This window comes from Esox lucius, chromosome 20 (genome assembly GCF_011004845.1).
Source record: "Esox lucius isolate fEsoLuc1 chromosome 20, fEsoLuc1.pri, whole genome shotgun sequence".
Lineage (NCBI taxonomy): Eukaryota > Metazoa > Chordata > Actinopteri > Esociformes > Esocidae > Esox > Esox lucius.
Window position 1 is genome coordinate 6,248,132 of NC_047588.1, and position 19,723 is coordinate 6,267,854.

The window sequence follows — 19,723 nt, forward strand, 5'->3', positions numbered from 1 at the left end:
AATGTATGTTCCAATGAGTTGTACTTTGACTGACATGATGTTCCATACATTACAGATTTCAGTTCTAAATGTCAAAGCAATAACACCCCTTATTTTACAGATACACAATAAATAAAACATTCTATGAATGTTCTTTGTTGGCTTTGAGCATTCCAGATGAAAGAATGAAACAGATGAAACAGTTAACGAACCATTCAGGTAAATGGAATATTCTTGAAGTGATAACAATGATCTGGTGTGGTGGTTTGCGCAATTACCTTAAACACTGTTTACCTGGGTTTGAATCTCTCAACCCTACCAAGCTCAAAAATTGGGTGCTTTTGTAAAATGTAAATACAGTGCCTTTGGAAAGTATTCAGACCCCTTAACTATCTCCATATTTTGTGTTATAGACTTTATTTATTTGATATACAAGTTTTTGCCATCCATCATATACAATAACCCATAATGAAAAAGTGTTTGGGAAAATGTTTGCCAATTTAATGAAAATAAAAAACAGAAATGTCTTGTATACATAAATATTCACGCTATCACGCTTCAAACTGAGCTGATGTGCATCCTGGGTCCTTTGATCATCATTGAGACGTCTCAAGCACTTGATTAGAGTCCATCTGTGGCAAAATACATTGATTGGACATGATTTACAAAGGCAAACAAAGTCTCACACTTCACAGTGCATGTCAGAACAATAACCCAGCCATGAAGACCAAGAATCTCCATAGACCTCAGAGAATTTGTAATGCTCTTGCCAGGACCCAGATTTAAACGTTATATATACAGAGTCAGACTGACAACTACAGGGGATAGACAAAATAACGGAAAACCCTGACCTGACCCTTATTAGTAGGACCACCCTTTGCATTCAGAACAGCTCCAGTCCACCTTGGATTGCTGTCATAAAGTCCTGAACTGTGTCTAGTGGGATATTGCACCATTAATCATGAAGAAAATCCTCCAACGGAGGTGGAAATCTACTTTGCGCTCATAACATAACCTAAAGTTTCAGTGATATTCAGATGTCAAATGCAAGTCGTTTGACATCCTCCGGATGTTCATAAAACCCCTCTTGAATAAGTTTAGTAGTTTGTATCGGGGCATTATGAAAAACCAATTATATCCTTAGCTTCTTCAACGCAATGTATGTTTTGAAAGAGAGATTTTCATCTAATCAAATCCCAAAGTATTTGTAGGAGGGAACACATCAAGAGTAATAATGTTGAAATCATCAACATTTTGATGTTGAGACTTACAGAGCAGTACATTTGGTTTTACTTGCAATTTGCACCAACTGAAGCTTTATAAGAGATTTTGGTAGATTTTGGATTCAGAGTGAAGTAGTGATGTTCAGGTCAAATGTGTTTTCACCTGCACCTGCCTGCAATTCCTAATAACCCATCTGCAACCACTCCAACTATCTGGATACATATGGATATTTAAATTCTGCAACCCACACCCAAATACAGAAAAAAATGTAACAGAAAAGTTCACTCATGAATTGCTACTTTCCAGACAAACAAAACTATTCTCTCCTGATAAGTAGACTAGGTCAAGAAATGTGCAAAACTTTATTTGTCTCATCTTAATCTCTTGTAAACATGTCTGAAATAAACAAACTATGTTTTGGTTATAAAGAAAAAGAGGTAGCTATGCTGTGATTATTCAGTGACACAAAGAGAACCACCATATGGGTGGCAGTGAAGGCCAGCGGCCTCGACGGACGAGACCTTGGCGGCAGGGGCTGGCTCTGGGGATGTCACCTCTCTGTGGGGGAAGGAGCCGGAATTTGTGAGGGAGGTGGAGTGCTATCAGTTAGATCTGGTGGGGCTTACATCCACTCACAGTCTCGGTTCTGGAACCATACTCCTGGATAGGGGATGGACTTTATTCTTCTCTGGAGTTGCCCAGGGTGTGAGGCACCGGACGGGGGTTGGAATACTCACAAGCCCCCGGCTGAGTGCCGCTATGTTGAAGTTTACCCCAGTGGATGATGAGAGGGTCGCCTCCCTACGCCTACGGGTTGTGGGGGGGGGGGAATCTCTGACTGTTGTTTGTGCATATGCCCCGAACAGCAGTTCGGAGTATTTGGCCTTCTTGGAGACCCTGAATGGAGACCTGTATGGGGCTTTTCAGGAGAGACGTTTGTAAGAAGAAAAACATGTTCTAGGACATTTTGTCTTTTTTGCAGAAATGCGTTCTTGAAGATGTGAACTTTAATGTGACATAATAACAAACTAGTATGCGAAGTGTAATTGCGAATACATTGTTTAACTAAAACTCCTTGTTTAACCTGTGGGAAAATGCAGGACTTTTCCTTCCATTGGCTGAGATAATGAAGGGGCTGGACATGCTGACATGCAGAGTTCTGATTGGTCCCTCATGTAAACAGCTTTTGTCATAACACGAATGCTTGGTCAATAAATCATTGCGTTCCCGGGATTTTGCCCTGAATTGTGGTGTAATCAACAAAGTTGTGAGATACTACATTCTGGAAAACAATGATGTCATAAATCAGAAGATGAATCCGACAATGATGAGGAAATCCCAGACTTGGATACTGTTCAAAACTTTCAGGCAAAATTTTGACATTTCATTGCAGTGCCAATGGTGAGAAGAAAACGCTAGCTCCTCTTGTATAAAACAACTTTCCACAGATTACATTTACAAGAAAAGGACAGTCATGGAATTTATAATAGATAGCGACAATGAAAGATGCATAGATTGTTGGAGTATTGAATGCCTTGAGTGTGAATGGTAGCGAAAAACGCATTGTAAACAACGTCAACAGACTAAACGCAAACGACCAAGAAAGCATGTAATCAGAGGATATATAATTGTTTCAGTCTACCACGAAACATTCCTATGTGTATACGGGTAAATATAACGTTTGCTAAATAGCTACAGATAATTCCCTTTCAAAAAGTTGTCCAAGTCTTTTCTATTGCTTGTTATCTAGCTATAGCTACTGACGTTACTGTTTACTTTAGCTAACTGGGTAACAACACTGACTTACCAGCAAGTTAACATTTCCTGGTTTCTAGCTTGTGTATGATTATTGTGGATATACTGAATGTATAACCTGTTAAACTGTTGTGGGCATTAAGGCCAAAAGTAGAAAAACAGGAAATCTTATTTAGATGGTTGCTAGGAAGAGGAAGTAGATTTAGCTTGGGTGTCTCAGACACACAGGGAACAGGACACAGATTGACAACGCACACACACACAAGCTGAAGACGTAAAGCCCAAATATGACGCTTGTGCTGCATGTACACATATAAGGTATAGAACATAAATTGGACCAATGGCACACTGCTTGGCTACCTTAAAGGTCCCCTGACATGAAATTTTCATTTTGTGAGGTTTTTTAACATTAATATGAGCCTATAAATGGTCCCAAATTTTCTAAAAATTCCATTCGGTGTAAATTGAGCATTTTCTATCTTTCTCTGACTTGGAGAAAACGGAGAATCAAACAGGCTGATCTGGACCCGTCTCTTTGTGACGTCGCAAGGAGAAATTGTTAACTCCCATGGTAACTCCCCTTTTTCTGCTTTGCCCGCCCAGAGAAAGAATTTAAATAGAGCCAGGTGTGAGGCACACATGTGTGTGAGCGCGACTTCAATTTGTCCACGCGACGAGGAGGGCATCATGGCTTTTGAGCGAAGGAAACACAATAATTGCTCAGTAATAGGATGTAGAGATGAGCAACAAAGCCTTTTTTTACTTCCTTCGTACATGCCACAGAAGAACCAGTGGAATGATTTCATTTTCTCCGGAAAAGCGCCGACACAGCTTCCCAAAGTTTTGCATGTCTGTGGCAAACATTTCACCGACGACTATGTACATAATGTTACACAACAAAATGATTTACTCCTGCGCGCACATAAATATATAGGCTTTATATATCTTGTGTAACGTGACTTCATGATATGAAGGGAGAATTTTTACATTTAAAAAAACCCTCTTCTCTAAACTAGAATATTTACTGATATAGATGCTAACACAGCTTTAAAATCATCACAAATCAGAGAAACATGAAAAGGCAAAAGCAGATTAGCTTTAGCTTTAACTTACATGATAATCAGACATCCTAACAAAGTATCATATAGACATAATATTTTTAACTAACCATTCGGAAAACATCCTTCTGGAGGCGCTGAGTTGCAACTTCTTCATCCGTTGCTTCTCCATCTGGATCGGATTCTGGGTCAAACTGAAATGCTTCAATGTGTCTTCGTGCCATTGCAATATGATCCAGACATACCGGTAAACATGCACGTTACCTTTGCCGCAAGATAGTAAAGGCCACGCCCACCCACCACCTTGCCCCGTCTTTTTCATCCTCATTAAAATTTAAAGTCACAGACACCAATACGGGCCGTTTGAAGGAAGCTCATTCTGTGACTGTATTGTAGTGGCTATAATTCTGCAGCAAGGCTGAATTTTTGAAAAAAGATTTCAGATACAGTACTAGGGACCACTATGGCCTATATTAAAGCCTACAAAAAGTAGCATGTCATGGGACCTTTAACGCCCCCCATTATTAGGCGTGTTTGAAGTATAAATAATGCTGTTATGACGATACATGTTCAGACATTTGTCTCCAAAAGCTTTTGTAATAAACGGAATATGCGGTACGGTAATTGACCTGACTCCTGGTGTGTTATTCTCCTTTCCAACAAACCAACTCGGAAGTGTTAGACTTCAACATTATGCTTAGGTATTAAGTTTGCATAGTCTTCACAAAAGTGAACAAGTCACTTAGCGTGATAATAAGCTATCTGATTGACCTGTCATTCATCCAGGTGTCTGTGATTATGCCTAATCTATAGCCCTATAATGGCTCAGTGGCTGTCCTCCTGCACTATCCGAACTTACATTGCTGCTACTGTTTTTAATGAATCCTGCTGCTAAGCTACTTTACCTTTCACTGTACTGTTTATATGTGTTGTATCAAGTCAATATGAAAAACTATAATTACATTTTATTTTATTTGGTTAGATATAGTGTTTATTAGAGACCAATCAGACCAGTTTAGCACAAGGCCAAAGTGTCCACATTTAAATACTTAAATAGCTGGGTGGGGTTAAGGCGTTAAGGGTTTGAACTAAGCTGAATGGTCGTAAACAAAGACCAGCTCTCAGGAAAGTGTGAATCTTTCAAGCCTATTTTCTCCGAGGTATAGCAGATTATCACATTTTAAAGCAGCATGTCTGTCCCACAACTTTATCAATTATTGATTTATATACAATTTTAAATCTCTGAACCTGGACCTTTATAAAATGCAATAAAAAGCAAAACTCAAATTTTAAGCCCAGTTTCCTGAATTCTGTCACCATTTACGCGAGTCCAGGATTTTTGCAAGGCAAAACATTTTGAGATAGGACGATAGTCCTTGAGGTCACTGGCATCACTACATTTGGTACTTTTGGAATAACTCCAGTCACTAACCAGCATACCTGGGTAAAGTCTTTTAATATAGGATACCATTTATAGTAAATGGAGTCAGTAAAATACCTTGGTATATAACATCTGTTTGGTCCTGCACAAATGCTTGATCATCATCAATTCCTTTTTCATTTAAATTTGCCTAGTTAAGGTAATTTTATCATATAGAGAGTCTTCTGCAATTAAGTGGTGTTTGAAGGCAATGATTATTATTTTTTATCAGTAATGAGCCCAAAACAGTCTGTTTTGGCAAGGAGAATTTGGCCAGATTACAATCAGATAATGTGTTTATTTAGTATACAAATTTCCCCTTTGAACCACTAAATACATAGGTTTCTCAGTTGTTAAAAAGTCTGCCAGTGAGAACTTAAAACTGTGTTTTAAGCATTAGGCCACGCCAGATTTATTTCACAAGTAGCATCAGATACATTATGAGTGAACCAGGGGTGGGATCTGTTCATCTTCTTAACTCTTATATATGGAGCTTGCCTATCTGCAATGGAAGTAAAAACGTAGTGAAATGCTCTAGCCCTAGCTTGGCTTCTGGGATAGCAGAAATTTAGTCAAGCTTACTTAGGTAGAGATCTTGAAAGAAAGCTTGTGATGTGAGGTTTGGTCCTTTGAATTCTGACACTCTGACATATTAGATTCACCTTTATTGCCATTGAACAGCATGAGTTCAGTACAACGAAATACATTTAGTATTTAACCAGAAGTGCAAATAGAAGAGGGCAGAAAATATACAAGTATTAATTATGATAGGGCAAAGATGACTAATATCAAGTTGTAATACACCACTTGTCAAATATTTGTCTGGGACCTTTGTCAGTAGAAAGTGGATCAATGTTGACTTTGTAGGTTGCTTTAGGTTTGGCCATGTTGGCTTAGTGATTTGCTGGGGTTGATTTATCTCAACACTGAACTATTTCATACTATCTGAATCCTGTTTTTAACAGTTGTCTTTGTTTTTCCTTTTTTCAATCTCCAAGGATAATAACTTCCGGTGTTATAAAAGAGACTAGCAAGTTGGTTATCTGGTTTAATAAACCTTTCTTAGCAGATGGTGGCGGATATACACACACAGTTCTAACAAAACTGTTGTTTCCAAATTTTAGGTTGAGGGCTAATATTTCATATTGCTTAAGAATGGATGTAGACAGTAGCATAGATACTGAGGGGATTTTCTGTAAAAATTGCAACATCTCCTTTACCCACCCCATCTGCTCTAAAAACAGGCTGTTAATCTATCCGAGGTTTTCTTTCGTTCTTGTGTTCTTGTGAACCCGTTTGACGTCATCTTTCATGGTCCAAGTACTGTTCCAATCCAAAGAACACAAGACACCAAGAACACCTAAAAAACCCCCATGTGTTCTTGATTTGCCCGTTTTATCAAGGATGCTTGGGTTGGTGACTTGGCCAGCGAGAATGCATCTGATATCCCAGAAGTCATTTCAAGATGCCAGGAGCGCCACACAAACTTTGCAATTTGAAGTTTTTACTTTTCTTATTTCAGGTTAAACGGTACCTATAAATCAGCATCAGAAAAATAAATGTAACGAGAAATGGGTATTGTAGTCGCTGAATATTTGCTTATTTTATTAAAAAAAACTGCCAATTTGTACATTTACTCGATTCGCTAGCTAGCGTCATTCAGTTCAGTGCTGTGGAGACGCTAGTTAACGTTTGATAAGTTAAGTAATTACCAGCAGAGAGGGACAGCTTTTTTTAGCTTTGATTTTTCGAATTTAAAAAATATCATATCGATCATATGAAACTGGCTAGTCTCCATACAACCTTATACCAGTCATATTCACAGTAATATATTTTTTCAGGGATTCCTGAGGAGATTACAGCCCTCAGTGGAGGACCACTGACCCTTTTCACTGGGAAGAGGAATTCTTCCAAAACTGGATGGGAGTGAGTAGATTATGAATATTAGAATTTTGGCAAATATTACAGGTTCACTTAAATACAAATATTTAAGTGATAACCAGGTTATTAACCAGGTTATTGTGAGTTTTTGTTTTTTTCCCTCAAAGATTTCAATTTGTTTTTCAATTGAATTGTTCACGTTATAGGTCACATTAAAGGTGAAACATTTCTGACATGATTTATCTTTGTCTCATTCTTATACATCACAAGAACCTGGCATTTTAACATAGGTGTGTAGACTTTTTATATCCATGGTGTGTGTGTTTATGTGTATGTGTATATATGTATGTATATACAGTGGGGAGAACAAGTATTTGATAGACTGCCGATTCTGCAGGTTTTCCTACTTACAAAGCATGTAGAGGTCTGTAATTTTTATCATAGGTACACTTCAACTGTGAGAGACGGAATCTAAAAATCCAGAAAATCCCATTATATGCTTTTTTTTATAAATAATTTGCATTTTATTGCATGACATAAGTATTTGATCACCTACCAACCAGTAAGAATTCCGGCTCTCACAGACCTGTTCGTTTTTCTTTAAGAAGCCCTCATGTTCTCCACTCATTACCTGTATTAACTGCACCTGTTTGAACTCTTTACCTGTATAAAAGACGCCTGTCCACACACTCAATCAAACAGACTCCAACCTTACCACATTGGCCAAGTCCAGACTGCTGTGTAAGGACATCAGGAATAAAATTGTAGACCTGCACAAGGCTGGGATGGGCTAGAGGACAATAGGCAAGCAGCTTGGTGAGAAGGCAACAACTGTTGGCGCAATTATTAGAAAATGGAAGACGTTCAAGATGACGGCCAATGTCCCTCGGTCTGGGGCTCCATGCAAGATCTCACCTCGTGATCAGCCCAGAACTACATGGCAGGACCTGGTCAATGACCTGAAGAGAGCTAGGACCACAGTCTCAAAGAAAACCATTAGTAACACACTACGCCATCATGGATTAAAATCCTGCAAGGCACGCAAGGTCCCCCTGTTCAAGCCAGCGCATGTCCAGGCCCGTCTGAAGTTTGCCAATGACCATCTGGATGATCCAGAGGAGGAATGGAAGAAGGTCATGTGGTCTAATGAGACAAAAATAGAGCTTTTTGGTTTAAACTCCACTCCACGCCGTGTTTGGAGAAAGAAGAATGATGAGTACAACCCCAAGAACACCATCCCAACCGTGAAGCATGGAGGTGGAAACATCATTCTTTGGGGATGCTTTTCTGCAATGGGGACAGGACGACTGCACCGTTTTGAGGGGAGGATGGATGGGGCCATGTATCGTGAGTTCTTGGCCAACAACCTCCTTCCCTCAGTAAGAGCATTGAAGATGGGTTGTGGCTTGGTCTTCCAGCATAAGCATCTCAAGGTCCTGGAGTGGCCTAGTCAGTCTCCAGACCTGAACCCAATAGAACATCTTTGGAGGGAGCTGAAAGTCAGAATTGCCCAGTGAAAGCCCTGAAACCTGAAGGATCTGGAGAAGGTCTGTATGGAGGAGTGGGCCAAAATCCCTGCTGCAGTGTGTGCAAACTTGGTCAAGAACTACAGGAAATATATGATCTCTGTAATCGCAAAACAAAGGTTTATGTACCAAATATTAAGTTCTGCTTTTCTGATGTATCAAATACTTATGTAGAATTTATTATTTTAAAATCATGATTTTCTGGATTTTGGTTTTAGATTCTGTCACTCACAGTTGAAGTGTACCTATACAGACTTCTACATGCTTTGTAAGTGGGAAAACCTGCAAAATCGGCAGAGTATCAAATACTTGTTCTCCCCACTGTATATAGAGGTACAGACAAGGCAAATCACATGGGAGCAACATAACGCTTTAAATTATATTAAATGTATTAAATTCCATTTTTCTATGCATCCTATGAAATGGGTGAAAAGAGAAACACTTGTTTTTAATTTGTCTTTAACTTTATGAAGTAGTAGTAGCCTACATTAAACACGCACACAGAAAACAGAAAAAGTGTATCAAATGTTGCGCTGATAATGCCAGTGTTTTCATGTCGCTGCTTAAATGCGCCCAGCTGAGGCCAGGGTTTTGTGCAATAGCCAAGCACACATGCATTTCAATATAGATAGGTGCGTTCTCTGTCCTAGTGATCTTGCAAGACCGTTCTCTCAAAGAAACTTGCGAAGGACTTTCTTCTCAAGAACACAATTACGTTCTTAGTGTCCATTGAATTGATAAACAGACATAGTATCCATCCAGAGCAACATCTGGACCCTTTTTTGATTCAAATAGCATGAAAATCTCAGGATTTTACTGAGATACCCAGACCTTAATGAAGTCCAACATAGACAATAGACTCCATATATATTAAACAAAACATTTAATGTGACCAAATGAGTAACACAGCCGTCTTCAGTTTGGGAATCTGTTTCTTAATGGTTGGGAAAATTCCTAAGAAATGGTCTAGCAGATCTGGAGAAGTTAATGAACAATTATGAAGCATCAGGAGTGCAGTTCCAGGAGTGTGTGTGTGTTGTTGTTGATTTGGTTGCTACATTCCTAATCAAGGATGGTTCCATATCTCTCAATACTGTATATGTTTTAGAATACACACTACTCTACATCTACTCTTCATCTGTGACAAATTCAGTGATTTTTACATTTATTTCATGCTTTTCCAAATTAACAGACAAAAAAAATCTTGAAATGAATATTATGTAGGAAATATGCTATATAGTTTACATTTGGTGAATTTTATTATTATGACTGTAGGTAGCTGCTTGACAGTGCCATACAATTATTACCAAATTGTTTTTTTACAGTTCCATTATGATGTTTTCATTTGGTGTTTCATGGTTCTTTTTAATGTCTCAAGGTTAGAAGATCTGCAATAGTATATGAAACAACTGTATAGCACCTTTGTGGACTACAGTATACACTCACCTAAAGGATTATTAGGAACACCTGTTCAATTTCTCATTAATGCAATTATCTAATCAACCAATCACATGGCAGTTGATTCAATGCATTTAGAGGTGTGGTCCTGGTCAAGACAATCTCCTGAACTCCAAACTGAATGTCAGAATGGGAAAGAAAGGTGATTTAAGCAATTTTAAGCGTGGCATGGTTGTTGGTGCCAGACGGGCCGGTCTGAGTATTTCACAATCTGCTCAGTAACTGGGATTTTCACGCACAACCATTTCTAGGGTTTACAAAGAATGGTGTGGAAAAGGAAAAACATCGAGTATGCAGCAGTCGTGTGGGCGAAAATGCCTTGTTGATGCTAGAGGTCAGAGGAGAATGGGCCGACTGATTCAAGCTGATAGAAGAGCAACTTTGACTGAAATAACCACTCGTTACAACTGAGGTATGCAGCAAAGCATTTGTGAAGCCACAACACGCACAACCTTGAGGCAGATGGGCTACAACAGCAGAAGACCCCACCGAGTACCACTCATCTCCACTCCAAATGGGAAAAAGAGGCTACAATTTGCACGAGCTCACCAAAATTGGACAGTTGAAGACTGGAAGAATGTTGCCTGGTCTGATGAGTCTACCATCTGAATGTTGAGACATTCAGATGGTAGAGTCAGAATTTGGCGTGAACAGAATGAGAACATGGATCCATCATGCCTTGTTACCACTGTGCAGGCTGGTGCTGGTGGTGTAATGGTGTGGGGGATGTTTTCTTGGCACACTTTAGGCCCCTTAGTGCCAATTGGGCATCGTTTAAATGCCACGGCCTACCTGAGCATTGTTTCTGACCATGTCCAACACTTTATGACCACCATGTACCCATCCTCTGATTGCTACTTCCAGCAGGATAATACACCATGTCACAAAGCTCGAATCATTTCAAATTGGTTTCTTGAACATGACAATGAGTTCACTGTACTGAAATGGCCCCCACAGTCACCAGATCTCAACCCAATAGAGCATCTTTGAGATGTGGTGGAACGGGAGCTTCGTGCCCTGGATGTATCCCACAAATCTCCTTCAACTGCAAGATGCTATCCTATCAATATGGGCCAACATGTCTAATGAATGCTTTCAGCACCTTGTTGAATCAATGCCACGTAGAATTAAGGCAGTTCTGAAGGCGAAAGGGGGTCAAACACAGTATTAGTATGGTGTTCCTAATAATCCTTTAGGTGAGTGTACTGCTAATCAGTAAGGGAAGACATTTTTGAAATAATTAGCCAACATTGTATACCACAATATCTCTTAACTCAAATAGCATTTGCTTGTCAAAATGCAAAAAAGGCAAATTTGCTGGACCCAAAGGCAGAAAAACTGGAGCTTAAGAAAACAAGTGAATCAGCTGATAATTGTATGAAAGGTAAAACTGCACCTGCCATCCATCCTCCAGTATATCAATTTCAGCAATCTCCATTCTCCTACAAAGGCATTCACCAGCCAGCCAGTCCCACCTAAAAAAAAAAAAAAAAGAGTTATCTTGCTTGGCAGAGCTGTGTGTATCTGTCTGCCTGTCTGTCAATGTGAGAGGGATAGAAAAACCAGAAAAGGAACCAGGCCAGCCTAGTTCAGCCAGCCCACAATTAGAAGTGAAGAATGTTGTTGTATTCACTGGATCCAAACCTGGGTCTCCCACGTTAGAGGTTATGTCTTTAACCACTACACCATGGAGCTATATAATGGGCAACTGTCAATATATTGTCTTGACATTTGATCATTTTGTCACACATTAACATCACACCAAGTTTGAATATTTTGCTAGACACAATTAAGCATTGTGTTAAAGTGATTAACGTTTCTTATTAAGTTTACGTCCACCACAAATAGCATCTATGCTCTGTATGGCTTTTGCCACTGTCCGTTTTAACAGCTTATCAGCCAGTAATAAAGCTTACTAGAATGTACTAACTTACTACTTGGAATAGTCATAAGAACTGAGCAAGTGCTAGCGAGACTAAAGATGAACTATACACTGCCAAAGCTATTTCATTTCATTTCACATTACTAAACACTATGCTATTTAACAAGGGTGGTTAGGTCGGTCACTCACTCAGTAAGAGACATTCGCTCTTCCTGGCTAACTCTGCTTACGCGGTCTGGCAAAAATACTTTAAATCCTAAAAAAACATATACATATTACCAAACAGATGATTTACAGAAAATGAAGAAATATAATCTTAATGGGAATTCAGTAGCCACAGAGTGTTGTGTTTAAAGGGTATTCTTCAGTCTGACTAAATTAACTTTAATATATTTTCTGAAGCACTCATTATGGATTTGAAATGCTGAGGCTGAACTGTAAACAGTGACATGAAGCAGCAGGAACCAAGTACATGTTATTGAATTAAACAGACATAGGACAAGAAGGAGCATAGCATGCCTCCCTATCTTCCCATAATTGTATCAGGTTTTCAGTGTCAGCCATTGCTGCAGAGAAAAGCAAAGTTATCACTATTCCACTCAGCTTAACTTCATTATCAAAACACAATGTAGACTGACATTTAAGTGTTTTAATTAGCATGTTAACTAAAATTACCCTTGGCTTTGACCCAAGACAAAACAAGAATATAGTATATCCTGGCTACCTTATTTGAGGAGCAATTTCTTCAGCAACTCACATTCATTATCCTGCCTCTACGTAGCTCTCATTTCAACTGCACCTGACCAGTGCCTTTCATCAACCTGAACATAAAGGAACTGATAATTGATGTTGAGTAAACCATTGAATGTGAAGTAATGCCTTAATCGATACATTAAAAGTCACTATTTATCATGTGCTGCATACCCAAAGATTCAAACCATCATGTCAGACTGACCGCGGATTTGTAATAACTTATAACTTACTTGACAACACATTTAACCTCTAACATTCACACATTTACAAATAGGGCTTCAAATACTATTAATTGCTTCTGCATTTGCTAGCTACATAAATTACATTTCTTGCAGGCAACATTGTAACTTGCTAACTATCTTGCAGGCAACATTGTAACTTGCTAACTCTAGTTCTTTAGCTAGCAATAATTTTTTATTTAGTCCAGTTTTGATATTTTCTTATTTGCCCTCCCTTCCCAGCCCCATCAATGCCTACCTGTTCGCTACTTTGCTCGTGTTACTAGTAGACTAGGATCCGCTGGCCACTTCTGCTGGTGTTTGACGTGGGCCAGGTGCTGCACAGTACTAGCAGCATCACTAGTACAGCTGTAGAGTTGGCATTACTACAGAATAAAGTCATTTTCAAAATGTGGCTGCATCCGACTTTATGGCCTTATATGCCTGCAAATTCCCTGTGCCACCTCATCCATTGTTTCTTTGTGCAGCTTATTGCTCACATAAACCTTTCTTGTTGCTGTCAGCGTGGGTGGTATGTTATGGAAATGTCTTGAACTGATGCATTCTTATTGATTAAGGTTGAGTCCCCATGTTTAGATAAGAAAAGGAATGTCGACTGTGTTGAGAGAAAGGAAGTATGATGTGCTGAGGTAAACGTAAACCTATAGCAGGATGGGGGTAGATACATAACAATGGGTTTTAGGACAGGATAGAGGAAGATACACAACAGAAGGTAGGATGGATAAGGAACATGTGTTGTTTATGTGGTATGACCATGCAGATTCTTATCTCCACCCATTATTTGTATTTGATACACTGATGATTTTGCAGGTTTTCCCACTTACAAAGCATGTAGAAGTGTGTAATTTTTATCATAGGTACTCTTCAACTGTGAGTGACGGAATCTAAAACAAAAATCCAGAAAATCACATTGTATTATTTTAAAATAATAAATTTGCATTTTATTGCATGACATTAGTATTTGATACATCAGAAAAGCAGAACGTAATATTTGATACAGAAACCTTTGTTTGCAATTACAGAGATCATATGTTTCCTGTAGTTCTTGACCAGGTTTGCACACACTGCAGCAGGGATTTTGGCCCACTCCTCCATACAGACCTTCTCCAGATCCTTCAGGTTTCAGGGCTTTCACTGGGCAATACGGACTTTCAGCTCCCTCCAAAGATGTTCTATTGGGTTCAGGTCTGGAGACTGACTAGGCCACTCCAGGACCTTGAGATGCTTCTTACGGAGCCACTCCTTAGTTGCCCTGGCTGTGTGTTTCGGGTCATTGTCATGCTGGAAGACCCAGCCACGACCCATCTTCAATGCTCTTACTGAGGGAAGGAGGTTGTTGGCCAAGATCTCGCGATGCATGGCCCCATCCATCCTCCCCTCAATACGGTGCAGTCGTCTTGTCCCCATTGCAGAAAAGCATCCCCAAAGAATGATGTTTCCACCTCCATGCTTCACGGTTGGGATGGTGTTCTTGGGGTTGTACTCATCCTTCTTCTTCCTCCAAACACGGCGTGGAGTGGAGTTTAGACCAAAAAGCTCTATTTTTGTCTCATCAGACCACATGACATTCTCCCGTTCCTCCTCTGGATCATCCAGATGGTCATTGGCAAACTTCAGATGGGCCTGGACATGCACTGGCTTGAGCACATGGGACCTTGCGTGCACTGTAGGATTTTAGTCCATGACGGAGTAGTGTGTTACTAATGTTTTCTTTGAGACTGCGGTCCCAGCTCTCTTCAGGTTATTGACCAGGTCCTGCCGTGTAGTTCCGGGCTGATCCGTCACCTTCCTCATGATCACTGATGCCCCACGAGGTGAGATCTTGCATGGAGCCCCAGGCCGAGGGAGATTGACCGTCATCTTGAACTTCTTCCATTTTCTAATAATTGCACCAACAGTTGTTGCCTTCTCACCAAGCTGCTTGCCTATTGTCCTGTAGCCCATCCCAGCCTTGTGCAGGTCTACAATTTTATCCCTGATGTCCTTACACAGCTCTCTGGTCTTGGCCATTGTGGAGAGGTTGGAGTCTGTTTGATTGAGTGTGTGGACAGGTGTCTTTTATAAAGGTAACGAGTTCAAACAGGTGCAGTTAATACAGGTAATGAGTGGAGAACAGGAGAAATTCTTAAATAAAAACTAACAGGTCTGTGAGAGCCGGAATTCCTACTGGTTGGTAGGTGATCAAATACTTATGTCATGCAATAAAATGCAAATTAATTATTTAAAAATCATACAATGTAAAGAAAAAGTTGGTTACTGACCAAAAATGTTTAGGAACAACTGGGCAAGGGTTCTTCTATGTTGGGGCTCTGTGCACACATTTGCATGCCTTCAAGACATAGAGCAGACGCAGTAGCTTTTCAACACTGTCCCCTAGGAAAGCGACGTTTAGGTATGAATGTAACAACTGTTCCACATGGGAGAGAACAAAGTACAAAACTGATTGTACCCTCCACCGGCTATGTTCAATATAAAATGGTTGTGAATCAGGAAAATATAGGTCATGCTAGTATTGGTGAATGTTAATGAGCACAAAACACACATGGAGTTGTGCCTTGTTCATTCAGTAAACTGATGTTGTATCCAAATTTTGCTGTGTCGGTAGTCTCTGATACTCAGAATTATGTTTGAGGAATTTAGGAAAGTAATTTTTTACTTCTGGGGTTAGGGTTAGTGATATTACAATTGTGATTGTTGTAGTAAAAACAAGGAAGCACAAACGACTGCTGCTTGTATTAACTACTTTGTTTTATTATTTAAATTTTACATGCACAGAATTAAGCAATTTTCATTGCATGATAGAATTAAGCAATTAACATCCTGTCAAGCTCTGTGGCATGTATAAAAATGCAGAGCAGGCCCAGTTGACCTCAATTTTGGATCAACATGGCAAGAGCAAAGGATCAAAGTGATTTTGAGAGAGGCTTAATTATTGGGTCTCTTACTGGATGACAATGCTACCATCCACAGGGCATGAAGGGTCACTAAATGGATTAATGAGTAAGAAAATATTAATCATATGCTACGGCCTTCACAGACACCAGGTTTCAACTCAATTGAACACATTGAAGATTTTGAACCAGTGTTAGACAGTAATCTAAACCACCATCATCAAAACAACAAACTAGGAAATATATTTTGGGAGAATGTTGTTCCATTCCCTTACAGGAGCAAATAGAATCTATGCCAAGGTGCACTGAAGCTGTTCTGGTGGCTCGTGGCAGGCCAACACCTTACTGAGACACTAAGTAGATATTTAGAAACTTCTAGATGCTTTGTAAGTGAGAAAACCTGCAAAATCAGCAGTGTATCAAATACTTGTTCTCCCCACTGTATGTAAACCTCAAATTCTACTGATATCAGTACAAATAATTTTGTGAATTCATGTGACCCTGTTTGAATACAGTGTTGGAACCATACAAGTGTTACTTACTCCACTGTTGGTTTATTAGATCCCCGGCTCGAATCAAGCTGTGGCCAAGTGGGCATTCCTTTTATTTATATTTAGCTGCTAATTAAATCTTTGATCTGTCAATTAATCTATTGCTCACAGTTTATTAAGGCTTATATTTGACAGTGTATAATTATATGGAGTTATTTGCTACCCTCAAACATCAATTTCCTTTGTTATGTTACATATAGAGCAACGTTAATTTAATGCAGACTATTTATTTAATTTACAGTTGTTTTTGAAAACATACAGCGTATGTCTGTGAAGCAATATTGTCTCATGAATACCCTGTCAATTGTGTTGGTACATGTTTTATTGAACAATATTGAATAGAAACACACACTAGCACACAACTACACACACACCCTACATATCATTTGAAAGATTAACGTTATCCCAAAAATTTTACAGTGACCCTTTCGAAGTAAAGCAAGTGCTAGACCACATAATATGTGTAAAAGCATTTATTTTTTGGTGTTTCTCATTTGATAGTTTGTAGTGTTTCCCCTTTATGCTTGGTTGCAGTGTAGACCATACAATATTGAGTGTAGATTGCATAGTTGGTCATTTGCATGCCTCATTAACACATGGGAGGGTAGCCACATTTGGAAATCTCTGTTGTGCCCACATTGACCGGGGAATATAAAAGGAAGGCAGTTGTGGAAGGTGGAACATGGGTCCTATGAATTGTTGTACTGTTCTAGTCTAGGACCCTTTGGTAATACAATTAATTTTCCTTTCACTTGTCATGGTATTGGAGTTGTGTGCCTGGAATAAAGTAATTTGTGTGGTGAAGTCCAGGTTCATTTAAGGGAGTTTCTTTGATACATGTACATGTGATGTTGTGTGGTGAAGTCAAGGTTCATCTTAGGGAGTTATTTTGACACAGGTACATCTGATGTTGTTTGGTGAAGTCCAGGTTTATCTAAGGGAGTTATTTTGACATGTGTACATCTGATGTTGTGCAGCTCAAAAATAGCCAATGCAGCTGCATGGCCAGATGTATGAGCTTGGCAATTTAACACAAGATCCCAAACCTCTAATATGATCTGGTCATACAACACAAGCTAGATTCTTTAAAAAAAATATTTTCAGAATGTAAATACCAACAGCGTTAGAAATTATAATGGTGTCCAAGGCAGTATCCTGAATAATATGTTTATTGGTAATACATAGATTCTGTGTTGTTGTTTTTTCTTGTATCTTGTTAGCTACACTCACCAATCACTATTGCTGCACCTCTGTTAATGTCCACACTTGTAGTGGTCTTCTGCCCTTTCAATGTTCATCCATAAAAATTACATATGGTCTGAAATTGACAGTAACATGGACAAACTAAGCTAACTATTAGTCATATTTCTAAGTAAAACAAAACAATATATTTGTTACTGCACTTCTAGCTCGCTAATGGCAATGACTAGCGTTTTTCTAAGGTTAGAAATGACGTAGAAAAGTTTACATCAGGGAATTGTAGTCTTACATCAGGTATGCCATGTTGCTAATTACCATGTACACGTTTGTAGGAGTAATTATGTTGACATTTATCACCTTGTTCTGACGGGAATTTAACGGTTATCAAAACAACGAGGTGTTGTAAGTCTAAACGAAACACAGACCTTATTTGAAGCGTTTCTAAAATCCCTTTTGGGGAAAATGTTAAACGAACCGGAAACTAGCCAGTATAGCATTTTGCCGCTAGGTTTTATGGGATTATGATGCGTCGACTATTTCGGTCTACCTCGGAAGTTAGAACTTGGAACTGGGAATGACGTCTCACCTGAATTAACCCAAGTTGATCGCGTTCCAAATGTCCAATTTGGAAAACAAGACGGACGTCCCCAGGAATGCCTTTGTTGCGCTTGCCCAAGCGTGCCGCACAAGCCCTGAAAAGTGAAGCCAAAACGTCTCGATCGCCCCCTGGTGAGTGGTCCCAGTATAGGTCATAAACCCCGCCCTCCCCATGTTATTCAATGGGACGCGAGATCAACTAAACAATTAAATTACCCTTCAAATATATTTTTTCCGAAGCTGGTTTCTGTCATTTACTGTAGTTTGTATCACGCTAATGTAAATTCAAGAGTTTGTTTTTAAAATAAGTTTGTTTTTAGTTAGTTATTTAATGCTCTAAAAACGGTGGTGTGATGTCGTGATTCACAGCTGTGATTGACAGCTGTGATTGACAGCTATCTGAGCCGAGGAGCCACTGAATCTTCGGAGGACTGAGGAGATTGGAACTTTACATTTAATCTCTAAATTTCTATAATTGATATAATTTCACACGGACATAATGGGTTGTTCTGCAGTACATTGTGCTAACCGATCTGGCATTTCCAATCGATCTTTGAATTTTTTTCGGTAAGTTACATTTATAAGCTATTTAATTAGTAAATAAATGTAATGGGCTAACGTTAGCTAAAAGACAACAAGCCTCGTTAATAGCCATGTTAATAGCTAGCAGGTGATCGTTAGCTAGAAGTTACCAATTATTTTTGTATTAGGCCTATTCTAAATTAAGGTTAAACATGATGTAAGTTAGGCTATAACATATCGTCTAGGTTTAACAAGCAAAGGTTGTACTGTACTTGGACTTGCGATTGATTACGGTATGCGCATTCTGCGAGGGAGAGTGAGGGCAGGGCACAGGGGTGGCGCCGTTGATTTCGCGGCTTTACGGCTTTACTTCCTTCTCGCTACTGCGCATAACTACTGCGCAGAACTGGTCCCAAGATCGCTATCTGCGCAGACGCAAGTCCAAGATGTCCGCGCCGTATCAGGACACTGGTGGCTTCATTTTTCACCAATGGAAAAGAGCGAAAGGGCGTCGTCCATTATATATACAGTCTATGCGCTTGCCCTTTCTGTTGATAAAAACCAAGCGTGCCGCACAAGCCCTGAAAAGTGAAGCCAAAACGTCTCGATCGCCCCCTGGTGAGTGGTCCCAGTATAGGTCATAAACCCCGCCCTCCCCATGTTATTCAATGGGACGCGAGACCAACTAAACAATTAAATTACCCTTCAAATATATTTTTTCCGAAGCTGGTTTCTGTCATTTACTGTAGTTTGTATCACGCTAATGTAAATTCAAGAGTTTGTTTTT

The 19,723-nt window shown here is 39.4% G+C and overlaps 1 long non-coding RNA gene across 1 annotated transcript; it reads right to left on the bottom strand.

Annotated features, from left to right (window-relative positions):
• Positions 1-437: 437 nt before the first annotated feature.
• LOC105007804 lies at positions 438-18,516 on the bottom strand. The gene is made up of 3 exons (XR_827582.4): positions 18,404-18,516; positions 11,698-11,776; positions 438-611 (listed from the first exon to the last, which is right to left on the bottom strand). It is a non-coding gene; the product is annotated as an uncharacterized LOC105007804 (long non-coding RNA).
• Positions 18,517-19,723: the final 1,207 nt, after the last annotated feature.